The sequence below is a fragment of the Heterodontus francisci genome, chromosome 27 (genome assembly GCF_036365525.1).
Source record: "Heterodontus francisci isolate sHetFra1 chromosome 27, sHetFra1.hap1, whole genome shotgun sequence".
NCBI classification, from domain to species: domain Eukaryota; kingdom Metazoa; phylum Chordata; class Chondrichthyes; order Heterodontiformes; family Heterodontidae; genus Heterodontus; species Heterodontus francisci.
Window position 1 is genome coordinate 21,187,496 of NC_090397.1, and position 12,952 is coordinate 21,200,447.

At 58.8% G+C, this 12,952-nt stretch overlaps 1 protein-coding gene across 2 annotated transcripts in view; it reads left to right on the plus strand.

The window, feature by feature from the left end:
• Positions 1–6,241: 6,241 nt before the first annotated feature.
• The window catches only part of eps8a (EGFR pathway substrate 8a, signaling adaptor), a 215,495-nt gene continuing 208,784 nt past the window's right edge, over positions 6,242–12,952 (plus strand). For both annotated transcript variants that reach the window (XM_068058976.1, XM_068058980.1), the window contains exon 1: positions 6,242–6,421. The gene's annotated coding sequence lies outside the window, so the exon portion shown is untranslated. The remainder of the gene's footprint in view (positions 6,422–12,952) is intronic.

Here is a 12,952-nt window from a genome sequence, read left to right on the forward strand (position 1 = left end):
GGGCCGAATGACCTCCTTCTGCGCTATAATGATTCTGTGATTCTGATTCTGATAACAGCTTTTATAAAAGTTTTAGTGTGTATTTATAGTATATTTCTGCCTCTGTGAATCTGACCCATCCAAAAATCTATTCTACTTCTCGACTTGTTAAATAAAAACATTGTATGCATGAAACGTTCTTACAAATTCTCATCTACTTGCCATAAAATCTATACTTCTCATGCTGCCACTCTTCGATCAATACTGATCTGTCTTTGCAGATCAGTTGTGTAGATTGGCCTTAACAAAAACGGTTTACCTCCTCAATGTATTTCACATTATTATGCAAGATTATTTTTTGCAGTGAAAACTGTACTTAAAGGGCTCATTTATATCTTAAAACACAAATATTTCAATGAAGGTGTGCATTGTGATGAAGTTAGGCAGAGAGATCCTCATGGACCACATCTCCCAGCCACATTTATTTCAAGTTATTTGATCCTTTTTTAAAAATATACTGCCAAAAGATATTTTAGCTCATTTTTTAATGCTATGTTTCTTGCTGACAAGAAAGTAAGAACTTTTTAAGTGTAGCTACTATTGTAATGTAGGGAACATAAATCTCAGCAGGCAACATTACAACGGAAAAAGATGGTTTCAGATTGAAATGTAAACATCCCAACCAAACTGAAATTAATGTAACAGGTTCAAGGTGCTGACTGGGTTACTCCTGTTCCTATATTCCTGTAACGCATTCTTCTTGAACATCTCTCCACCACAGTCCACTTTTGTGGCAGTGCTTTAGCATATTCATCTCTGATCTTGTCATCATTATTGCCACTAATTAAATTTCCTTCCTTGTCCACTTGATCACCTATGGAGTACTCCAGGGCTGCATTCTTGGTCCTTTCTACTTCAGCAACTATTGGTTTACCAGAAACATGGATTCAACAACAACAACCATTTATATAGTACATTTAACATAATAAAATGTCCCATTATAAAACAAAATATGACACCGAGCCAGGTGACCAAAAGCTTGGTCAAACAGGTAAATTTGAAGGAGTGCCTTCAAGGAGGAAAGCTAGGTAGAGAGGCAGAGAGGTGTAGAGAGGGAATTCCAGAACTTAGGGCCTAGGCACAGCAACCAATGGTGGCGGGATTAAAATGGGGGATGTTCAAGAGGCCAGAACTAGATAACTGCAGATATCTCGGAGGGTTACAGGGCTGGAGAGGATTACAGAGACAGAAAGGGGCGAGGCCATGCAGGGATTTGAAAACAATGATGAGAATTTTATAACCAAGACGATGCTTGACCATGAGCCAGTGTAAGTTAGCGAGCACAGAGTTGAAAGGTGAACGGGACTTGATGCAAGTTAAGACATGGGTAGCAGAGTTTTGGAGTACCTCAAGTTTACAGAGGGTAGAATGTGAGAGACCAGCCAGGAGTGTGTTGGTATTGTCAAGTCTAGAGGCAAAAAGGCATGGATAAAGGTTTCAGCAGCAGTTGAGCTGAGACAGGGATAAGGTTGGGTGATATTGTGGAGGTGGAAATAGGTAGTCTTAATGATGGTGCTAATATGTGGTCGGAATCTAATCTTGGGGTTAAATATGACACGAAGATTGCAAACAGACTGGTTTAGTCTCAGACTGTTGCCAGGGAGAAGGATGAAGTAGGTAGCTAGGGAATGGAGTATGGAGCAGTGACTGAAGACAATGGTTTCAGTCTTCCCAATATTTAAGTGGAGGACATTTCTGCTCATCCGGTACTGGATGTCAGATAAGCAGTCTGAGAATTGAGTTACAGTGGAGGAGTCGAGAGGGGTGGTGGGGAGGTAGAGCTGGGTGTTGTCAGAGTACATGTGAAAATTGATGCTGTGCTTTCGGATGATGTCTCTGAGGGGCAGCGTGCAAATGAGAAATAGGAGGGGGCCAAGACTAGATCAATGGGGGACAGTAAAGGTAATGGTACGGGAGTGAAGAGAAGCCATTGCAAGTGATTCTCTGGCTATGATTAGACAGATGAGAGTGGAAACAGTTGAGAGCAGTCATGCCCAGTTAGATGACAGTCGAGAGGCACTGGAGGAGGATGGTGTGGTAAACTGTGTCAAAGACTGCAGACAGGTCAAGAAGGATGAGGAGGGAAAGCTTGCCTTTGTCACTGTCATGTAGGATGTCATTTGAAACTTTGATAAGAGCCGTTCTGGTACTGTGGCAGGGGCAGAAACCTGACTGGAGGGATTCAACCATGAAGTTTTAGGAAAGATGGGAGGCAACAACACTTTAAAGGACTTTGGAAAGGAAAGGCAGGTTGGCGACGGGGCGGTAGTTTGCAAGGACAGTGGGATTAAGCGTTGGTTTTTGAGGGTGATGACAGCATATTTAAAGGACAGAGGGACAATACCTGAAGAGAGAGAACCATTAACAATATTGGCTAACATGGGGACAGGAGGGGATGTTGGGTGGCCCGGAGTTTAGTGGGAGGGTTGAGAGTGCAGGAGGTGAGTCTCATCGACAAGATGAGCTCGGAAGGGGCATGAGGGGAGATAGGAAAGAAACTAGAGAAAGATGCGAGTTCAGGGCTAGGGCAGGGGGGGCACTTTAGAGGAAGTTTGGCCAGGTGGGCTAGTGGAAGGGAGGCCTCGGCAGAGGCAACTGATTGGATGGTCTCAATCTTGGTGACAAAGAAGTCCATGAGCTCCTGGCACATATTGTTGGAGGTGAGGGTGTAGGCGTCAGGGGAGAGGGGTTTATGAAGACCATTTGCAGTAGAGAAAAGAAGCTGGGGGTTATCTTTGCATTCCAGGATGCAGACGACAGCAGAGTCTGATAATGCTTCATGTAGTCCAGCCAGATATGACGGTAGTTGGCTAAACCAGTTGTCCAACATATCCTTTCAAGTCTGTGGCCCTCGGACTTCAGGGAGCGGAGATGAGGGCCATACTAGGGGAATGGCCAGGGTGAGAGAGAGTAATGGTTTTATTGGTGAATAGGACATCAAAGATGGAGGCGAGGGTGCTATTGAGAAAATCAGTAGCAGAAATGTTGTAGTGAATGGAGGACCAAAGTCTAGACAGTTGGAATTTTGAAAGTGCAGCTGTAGGTAAATTGAGGGTAGTTTTTTTTCCAGTGGTGGATACAGAAAGAAGTAGGATTGGGATGTGGGTGGAGAGTGATAGTAGGAGGTGATCAGAGATGCCTTTATCTGTGACTCATATGATGGGATTAGCAAGACTACGTGAGATGGGAAGGGGAAGAAGGTAACCGTGAATATGGGTAGTGGAGTTTATACAAAGAGAGAGATTTAGGGAGGATAGGAGGGCAGTGAACTCAGAGGAGAGAGAGCATGATGAGTTGGGATGGAGTTTGAAAGCACCGAGGATTAGAAGTTGTTCGGTGCAAAGGCTGAGGGAGGGAAGCAGGGAGGATACCTTGGTGAGAAAATTTTTATCTTATTTGGGAGGGCTGCAGGGAATGATGATTTTTGAATGAGTGGTGAGAATGGTGGAAGAAGCAGTGTATCATCAATGTCTAAATGTCATGCAGGCAAATGAAAAGTGGTAACAGCCTTGGGGGGATGGAAGAGGTGGAGAATGGTGGAACAAGGTGAGATACTCAAAGGAGGAGGAAGTGCCAGAGGAGTAGGTGAGTCAAGCCAAGGTAAGATTTGGTGATAAGTGCTACTGCAATAGCAGGGCTAGTGGTGGAAGATATAGCCAGAAGGGGAGTCTTTAAGGAAAAGGGTTCAGGTTCCAACTTTATGCTGATGCCCCCCAACCTTATCTCTCCACCTCTTCCATTCCCCCAAGACAGTTGCCACTTTTTGTTTCCCTGTATGACCTTCAGACATGGATGACACACTGCTCCTTCCAGCTAAATATCAGCAAAACTGTCATTCTCTTCAGCTCCTATAAACAACTATGTGCCCCTTGGTACAAATTCACCAACTCTCTGCCTATAACTTGGCTTCAGCTCAAAGATGCAGAATCTTGTAATATTGGCTGATCCTTAGCTAAGCTTCCTCTGCTGCATCTGATCTGTTACCAAAACCACTTCCTTCCATCTCTGAAATATCACCTGCCACTACCATTACATTTCCATCAAGATTCAATTTCCCCACTGTTCTCCTTAACAATCCCTAAACTTCCAAATGCCACAAACCATACGAAGTCCTGCACTTCCTTCACTCCAACCCTTGCCAAGCATCACTGACTCCCTCTATCCTATGATGTTTATTCTCAACTTCAAATACCTCAATTGCATGGACCCACTCTACCTCAGCAATATTCTAGCCATACGTTCCTGTGCATACCCTTAGGCACAACCACACTGGCTAATTCCTTGTTCTACATGTTTTCTGCTCCACTAGTGGTGCTTCTCCAGCTACTGTTTCCAATATTACAACAGTGACTACACTTAGGACATCCCAAAGCACTTTACAGTAAATTAAGTATTTTTGAAGTGTAGTCAATGTAAAGTGCTTTGGGATGTCCTGAGGTTGTGATAGGTGGTATATAAACACAAGGACTTTCTTTACTGTAGCCTTGCCCTCCAGACACCTTCCCTCAAAACCTCTGCTTTACCACCATCTTCTGTCCTTTCAAATCCTTCTGTTTGACCTTGCTTTTGTTCTTGTCCCCTCTCCGGCTTGCTGCCCAATAGTGTTGACTCCATGCGGAATGCTTTACCTGTACGTAGGGGCACTCTAGAAATGTGACTTGTTCTGATATGGCCAGCATGACAAAGACACTCCACAAGTGTAAATGATGGGATCTTGCAACCAAAAGCACTTGGGGCTTGCAAGGCAGTAGGATTGATCTTGGTGATTGGTGAAAAGAGATCTCTGACATAGTATCACAGAATTGTTACTGCGCAGAAGAAGGCCATTCATCCCGTCATGTCTGCAGCGGCTCTCTGAAAAAACAACTCCCTCAATTCCAGTCCCCTGCCTTCTACCCGTAACCCTGCACATTCTTTCTTTTCATATAACTGTCTAACCCCCTTTTGAATGCTTCAATTGAACCTGCCTCCACCATGTTTTCAGGCAGCACATTCCAGAACTTAACCACTTGCTGTGTGAAAAAGTTTTTCCTCATGTCACTTTTGCTTCTCTTACCAAATACTTTAAATCTGTGCCCTCTCGTTCTCGATCCTTTCACGAGTGGGAACAGTTTCTCTCTATCTGCTCTGTCCAGACCCCTCATGATTTTGAATGCCTCTATCAAATCACCTCTCAGCCTTCTCTTCTCCAAGGAAAACAGTCCTAACTTCTCCAATCTATCTTCATAACTGAAATTCCTCATCTCTGGAACCACTCTCGTGAATCTTTTCTGTACTCTCCCCAATTCCCTCATGTCTTTCCTCAAATGCTGCGCCCAGAATTGGATGCAATACTCCCGCTGAGGCTGAACTAGTGCCTTATACAAATTCAGCATAACTTCCTTGCTCTTATACTCTATGCCCCATTAATAAAGCCCAGGATACTGTATGCTTTATTAACCATTCTCTCAACCTGTCCTGCCACCTTCAATAACTTATGCACCTATACCCAACACTGATCCCTGGGAACTCCACTACAACCTTCCTCCAGCCCGATAAACATCCATTAACCACTACTCTTTGTTTCCTGTCACTCAGCCAATTTCGTATCCATGTTGCTACAGTCCCTTTTATTCCATAAACTACAAGTTTGCTCATAAGTCTGTGTGTGACACTGTATCAAACGCCTTTTGAAAGTCCATGTACATCAGATCAACAGCGCTGCCCTCATCAACCCTCTCTGTTACCTCCTCAAAAAATCCCAGTGTAGTATATACAGGATGCAACTCGCCTGAGGCTTCTTCGGCAGCACCTCCCAAACCTGTGACCCCTACCTCCTAGAAGGGCAGGGGCAGCAGATGCATCTGAACACCATCACCTCCAAGTTACGCAACATCCAGCTTTGGAAATATATCACTGTTCCTTCCACGTTGTTGGGTCAACACCCTGGAATACCCTCGGTGGCAATACCTTCACCACATGGACTGCAGTGGTTCAAAGTGGCAGCTCACCACCACCTTCTCAAGGACAATTAGGGATGGGCAACAAATACCAACATTGCTGGGCATTCAAGATCCTGCAGAGTGAGGAGCCGCTGGCGGGACTGGGTTCCAACGGGAGGTGGCGCCGGTGAAGGCGCGCGCGCTCGTGGTGGTGTCACTGGCGCGCGCGCGCTCGTGGTGGTGTCACTGGCGCGCGCGCGCTCGTGGTGGTGTCACTGGCGCGCGCGCGGTGACTGATGCGCGGCCCCGAGCGCCAGAAGGTGAGAGCGCGAGCGCTTTAGTCTTCGTCTCCGGACTGGGAGTTAGCAGCGGGAGTCCGGCCCGCCTGCTCCTCGAATTGTTAGAGCCGGTAGGAAGTACCAGCTCCCGAGAGCCGAGACACTAACAGACCGATCGCTGAGGTGAGAGGGTCCGCGCGGGGGTGGCGGGCGCTCCTTTTGGAAGCGGAGTGGGGCTCGGAATCGGCTCCAGATAGCGATCCGGTTCCTGGGGGAGGGCCTGGGGGGGAGAGAGAGGGGGGTGGAGGGGAGAGAGAGAGGGTGGAGAGGGGGGTGGAGGGGAGAGAGAGGGGGGTGGAGGGGAGAGAGAGGGTGGAGAGGGGGGTGGAGGGGAGAGAGAGGGTGGAGGGGGGAGAGGGGGTGGAGAGGGGGTGGGGGGTGGAGAGGGGGTGGAGGGGAGAGAGGGGGTGGAGAGGGGGTGGAGGGGAGAGAGGGGGTGGAGAGGAGAGAGGGGGTGGAGGGGAGGGAGGGGAGAGAGAGAGGGGGGAGGGGGGAGAGAGAGAGGGGGGAGGGGGGAGAGAGAGGGGGGGGTGGAGGGGGGAGAGAGAGGGGGGTGGTGGAGAGGGGAGAGAGAGAGGGGGGTGGTGGAGAGGGGAGAGAGAGAGGGGGGGGTGGAGAGGGGAGAGAGAGAGGGGGGGGTGGAGAGGGGAGAGAGAGAGGGGGGGGTGGAGAGGGGAGAGAGAGAGGGGGGGGTGGAGAGGGGAGAGTGGAGAGGGGAGAGAGAGAGGGGGGGGTGGAGAGGGGAGAGAGAGAGGGGAGAGAGAGAGGGGGGGTGGAGAGGGGGGGGTGGAAAGGGGGGGGTGGAGAGGGGAGAGAGGAGAGGGGAGAGAGAGAGGGGGGGGTGGAGAGGGGAGAGAGAGAGGGGGGGGTGGAGAGGGGAGAGAGAGAGGGGGGGGTGGAGAGGGGAGAGAGAGGGGGGGGGTGGAGAGGGGAGAGGGGAGAGAGAGAGGGGGGGGTGGAGAGGGGAGAGAGAGAGGGGGGGGTGGAGAGGGGAGAGGGGAGAGAGAGAGGGGGGGGTGGAGAGGGGAGAGTGGAGAGGGGAGAGAGAGAGGGGGGGGTGGAGAGGGGAGAGTGGAGAGGGGAGAGAGAGAGGGGGGGGGTGGAGAGGGGAGAGGGGAGAGAGAGAGGGGGGGGTGGAGAGGGGAGAGTGGAGAGGGGAGAGAGAGAGGGGGGGGTGGAGAGGGGAGAGAGAGAGGGGGGGGCTGGAGAGGGGAGAGAGAGAGGGGGGGGGTGGAGAGGGGAGAGAGAGAGGGGGGGGTGGAGAGGGGAGAGAGAGAGGGGGGGGTGGAGAGGGGAGAGAGAGAGGGGGGGGTGGAGAGGGGAGAGAGAGAGGGGGGGGTGGAGAGGGGAGAGAGAGAGGGGGGGGTGGAGAGGGGAGAGAGAGAGGGGGGGGTGGAGAGGGGAGAGAGAGAGGGGGGGGTGGAGAGGGGAGAGAGAGAGGGGGGGGTGGAGAGGGGAGAGAGAGAGGGGGGGTGGAGAGGGGAGAGAGAGAGAGGGGGGGTGGAGAGGGGAGAGAGAGAGGGGGGGGGTGGAGAGGGGAGAGAGAGAGGGGGGGTGGAGAGGGGAGAGAGAGAGGGGGGGTGGAGAGGGGAGAGAGAGAGGGGGGAGGGGGGAGAGAGAGAGGGGGGAGGGGGGAGAGAGAGAGGGGGGAGGGGGAGAGAGAGAGAGGGGGGAGGGGGGAGAGAGAGAGGGGGGAGGGGGGAGAGAGAGAGGGGGGAGGGGGGAGAGAGAGGGGGGGGTGGAGGGGGGAGAGAGAGGGGGGTGGTGGAGAGGGGAGAGAGAGAGGGGGGGGTGGAGAGGGGAGAGAGAGAGGGGGGGTGGAGAGGGGAGAGAGAGAGGGGGGGGTGGAGAGGGGAGAGAGAGAGGGGGGGGTGGAGAGGGGAGAGAGAGAGGGGAGAGAGAGAGGGGGGGTGGAGAGGGGGGGGTGGAGAGGGGGGGGTGGAGAGGGGGGGGTGGAGAGGGGAGGGTGGAGAGGGGAGAGTGGAGAGGGGGGGGTGGAGAGGGGAGAGTGGAGAGGGGAGAGTGGAGAGGGGAGAGTGGAGAGGGGAGAGTGGAGAGGGGAGAGTGGAGAGGGGAGAGGGGAGAGTGGAGAGGGGAGAGTGGAGAGGGGAGAGTGGAGAGGGGAGAGTGGAGAGGGGAGAGTAGAGAGGGGGGGGTGGAGAGGGGAGAGAGAGAGGGGGGGGTGGAGAGGGGAGAGGGGAGAGAGAGAGGGGGGTGGAGAGGGGAGAGAGAGAGGGGGGGGGGGAGAGGGGAGAGAGAGAGGGGGGGGTGGAGAGGGGAGAGTGGAGAGGGGAGAGTGGAGAGGGGAGAGTGGAGAGGGGAGAGTGGAGAGGGGAGAGTGGAGAGGGGGGGGTGGAGAGGGGAGAGTGGAGAGGGGAGAGAGAGAGGGGGGGGGGTGGAGAGGGGAGAGGGGAGAGAGAGAGGGGGGGGTGGAGAGGGGAGAGTGGAGAGGGGAGAGAGAGAGGGGGGGGTGGAGAGGGGAGAGAGAGGGGGGGGCTGGAGAGGGGAGAGAGAGAGGGGGGGGTGGAGAGGGGAGAGAGAGAGGGGGGGGTGGAGAGGGGAGAGAGAGAGGGGGGGTGGAGAGGGGAGAGAGAGAGGGGGGGGTGGAGAGGGGAGAGAGAGAGGGGGGGGTGGAGAGGGGAGAGAGAGAGGGGGGGGTGGAGAGGGGAGAGAGAGAGGGGGGGTGGAGAGGGGAGAGAGAGAGGGGGGGTGGAGAGGGGAGAGAGAGAGGGGGGGTGGAGAGGGGAGAGAGAGAGAGGGGGGGTGGAGAGGGGAGAGAGAGAGGGGGGGGGGGGTGAGAGGGGAGAGAGAGAGGGGGGGGTGGAGAGGGGAGAGAGAGAGGGGGGGTGGAGAGGGGAGAGAGAGAGGGGGGGTGGAGAGGGGAGAGAGAGAGAGGGGGGGTGGAGAGGGGAGAGAGAGAGGGGGGGTGGAGAGGGGAGAGAGAGAGAGGGGGGGTGGAGAGGGGAGAGAGAGAGAGGGGGGGTGGAGAGGGGAGAGAGAGAGAGGGGGGGTGGAGAGGGGAGAGAGAGAGGGGGGGTGGAGAGGGGAGAGAGAGAGGGGGGGTGGAGAGGGGAGAGAGAGAGGGGGGGTGGAGAGGGGAGAGAGAGAGGGGGGGTGGAGAGGGGAGAGAGAGAGGGGGGGTGGAGAGGGGAGAGAGAGAGGGGGGGTGGAGAGGGGAGAGAGAGAGGGGGGGTGGAGAGGGGAGAGAGAGAGGGGGGGTGGAGAGGGGAGAGAGAGAGGGGGGGTGGAGAGGGGAGAGAGAGAGGGGGGGTGGAGAGGGGAGAGAGAGAGGGGGGGGGTGGAGAGGGGAGAGAGAGAGGGGGGGTGGAGAGGGGAGAGAGAGAGGGGGGGTGGAGAGGGGAGAGAGAGAGGGGGGGTGGAGAGGGGAGAGAGAGAGGGGGGGTGGAGAGGGGAGAGAGAGAGGGGGGGTGGAGAGGGGAGAGAGAGAGGGGGGGTGGAGAGGGGAGAGAGAGAGGGGGGGTGGAGAGGGGAGAGAGAGAGGGGGGGTGGAGAGGGGAGAGAGAGAGGGGGGGTGGAGAGGGGAGAGAGAGAGGGGGGGTGGAGAGGGGAGAGAGAGAGGGGGGGTGGAGAGGGGAGAGAGAGAGGGGGGGTGGAGAGGGGAGAGAGAGAGGGGGGGTGGAGAGGGGAGAGAGAGAGGGGGGGTGGAGAGGGGAGAGAGAGAGGGGGGGTGGAGAGGGGAGAGAGAGAGGGGGGGTGGAGAGGGGTGAGAGAGAGGGGGGGTGGAGAGGGGAGAGAGAGAGGGGGGGTGGAGAGGGGAGAGAGAGAGGGGGGGTGGAGAGGGGAGAGAGAGAGGGGGGGTGGAGAGGGGAGAGAGAGAGGGGGGGTGGAGAGGGGAGAGAGAGAGGGGGGGTGGAGAGGGGAGAGAGAGAGGGGGGGGTGGAGAGGGAGAGAGAGAGGGGGGGAGGAGAGGGGAGAGAGAGAGGGAGGGGAGAGGGGGGGGGGAGAGAGAGAGGGGGGGGGGAGAGGGAGAGGGGGGGGGAGAGAGAGGGGGGGGGGGGAGAGAGAGAGGGGGGGGGGGAGAGAGAGAGGGGGGGGGGGAGAGAGAGAGGGGGAGGGGAGAGAGAGAGGGGGAGGGGAGAGAGAGAGGGGGGGGGAGGAGAGGGGAGAGAGAGGGGGGGGGGTGGAGAGGGGAGAGAGTGGGGGGGGTGGAGAGGGGGGGGTGGAGAGAGGGGAGAGAGAGGGGGGGGGGAGAGAGAGGGGGGGGTGGAGAGGGGAGAGAGAGGGGGGGGGGTGGAGAGGGGAGAGAGAGGGGGGGGGGGAGAGGGGGGGGGTGGAGAGGGAGAGAGAGGGGGGGGGGAGAGGGGGGGGGTGGAGAGGGGAGAGGAGAGGGGGGGGAGAGGGGGGGGGTGGAGAGGGGAGAGAGAGGGGGGGGTGGAGAGGGGAGAGAGAGGGGGGGGTGGAGAGGGAGAGAGAGGGGGGGATGGAGAGGGGAGAGAGAGGGGGGGATGGAGAGGGGAGAGAGAGGGGGGGGGTGGAGAGGGGAGAGAGAGGGGGGGGGGTGGAGAGGGGAGAGAGAGGGGGGGGGTGGAGAGGGGAGAGAGAGGGGGGGGTGGAGAGGGGAGAGAGAGGGGGGGATGGAGAGGGGAGAGAGGGGGGGATGGAGAGGGGAGAGAGGGGGGGATGGAGAGGGGAGAGAGGGGGGGGTGGAGAGGGGGGAGAGGGGGGGGGGGTGGAGAGGGGAGAGGGGGGGGGGTGGAGAGGGAGAGAGGGTGGGGGTGGAGAGGGGAGAGAGGGGGTGGGGGTGGAGAGGGGAGAGAGGGGGGGGGGGGTGGAGAGGGGAGAGAGGGGGGGGGGGTGGAGAGGGGAGAGAGGGGGGGGGGTGGAGAGGGGAGAGAGGGTGGGGGGGGAGAGGAGGGGGGGTGGGGGGGGAGAGGAGGGGGGAGAGGAGGGGGGGTGGGGGGGGAGAGGGGGGGGTGGGGGGGGGTTGGGGGGTGGGGGGGAGAGGTGGGGGGGGAAGGGGGGGTGGGGGGGGAAGGGGGGGTGGGGGGGAGAGGAGGGGGGGGAAGGGCAGAGGTGGGGGGGGAGGGGGGGTGGGGGGGGAGAGAAGGGGGGGTGGGGGGGAGAGGAGAGGGGGGAAGGGGGGGTGGGGGGGGGAGAGGAGAGGGGGTGGGGGGGAAGGGGGGGTGGGGGGGGGAGAGGAGAGGGGGGAAGGGGGGGTGGGGGGGGGAGAGGAGAGGGGGTGGGGGGAAGGGGGGGTGGGGGGGGGAGAGGAGAGGGGGTGGGGGGGAAGGGGGGGTGGGGGGGGAGAGGAGAGGGGGTGGGGGGAAGGGGGGGGTGGGGGGGGAGAGGAGAGGGGGTGGGGGGGAAGGGGGGGTGGGGTGGGAGGGAGAGGGGGTGGGGGGGAAGGGGGGGTGGGGGGGAGAGGAGAGGGGTGGGGGGGAAGGGGGGTGGGGGGGAGAGGAGGGGGTGGGGGGGAAGGGGGGGTGGGGGGGAGAGGAGAGGGGGTGGGGGGGGAAGGGTGGGTGGGGGGGGAGAGGAGAGGGGGTGGGGGGGAAGGGTGGGTGGGGGGGGAGAGGAGAGGGGGTGGGGTGGGTGGAGGGGGGGGAGAGGAGAGGGGGTGGGGGGGGAAGGGTGGGTGGGGGGGGGAGAGGAGAGGGGGTGGGGGGGGAAGGGTGGGTGGGGGGGGAGAGGAGAGGGGGTGGGGGGGGAGAGGAGAGGGGGTGGGGTGGGGTGGTGGGGGGGGAGAGGAGGGGGGTGGGGTGGGGTGGAGGGGGGGGAGAGGAGAGGAGAGGGGGTGGGGTGGGGTGGAGGGGGGGAGAGGAGAGGGGGTGGGGTGGGGTGGAGGGGGGGGAGAGGAGAGGGGGTGGGGTGGGGTGGAGGGGGGGGGAGAGGAGAGGGGGTGGGGTGGAGGGGGGGGGAGAGGAGAGGGGGTGGGGGTGGGGGAGAGGAGAGGGGGTGGGGTGGGGGGGGGAGAGGAGAGGAGAGGGGGTGGGGTGGAGGGGGGGGGAGAGGAGGGGGGGTGGGGTGGGGTGGAGGGGGGGGAGAGGAGAGGGGGTGGGGTGGAGGGGGGGGAGAGGAGAGGGGGTGGGGTGGGGTGGAGGGGGGGGGAGAGGAGAGGGGGTGGGGTGGGGTGGAGGGGGGGGAGAGGAGAGGGGGTGGGGTGGGGTGGAGGGGGGGGGAGAGGAGAGGGGGTGGGGTGGGGTGGAGGGGGGGGGAAGAGGAGAGGGGGTGGGGTGGGGTGGAGGGGGGGGAGAGGAGAGGAGAGGAGAGGGGGTGGGGTGGGGGGGGGAGAGGAGAGGGGGTGGGGTGGGGGGGAGAGGGAGGGTAAGAGGGGGGGTGGGAGGGTAAGAGGGGGGGTGGGAGGGGAAGTGGGGGGGGAAGAGGGGGGGTGGGTGGAGGAGGGGGAGGTGAGGGGGTGAGGGAGAGGATGTGAGGTGAGTGGTTAAGAGGAGGTTGGATGGAGGAGGGGGGTGAGGGGTAGTAGTGGGAGGAGATGGGGTGTTAGGGAGAAGGAGGATGGGAGTGTGAAGGGAGGGTGAGGAGAAGGCTGGTCTTAGGGTCCTAATCTCCACACCCCTGTCCTAGGTGTGGTGGAGGAACTTTGGTACTCCCTGCACTGGGGGTGTTTGAGGAGGGGATTGGGACCTGCTTCCCTGGGGGAGGTGGTGGGTCATGGGGGACCCCAAGTCTCGA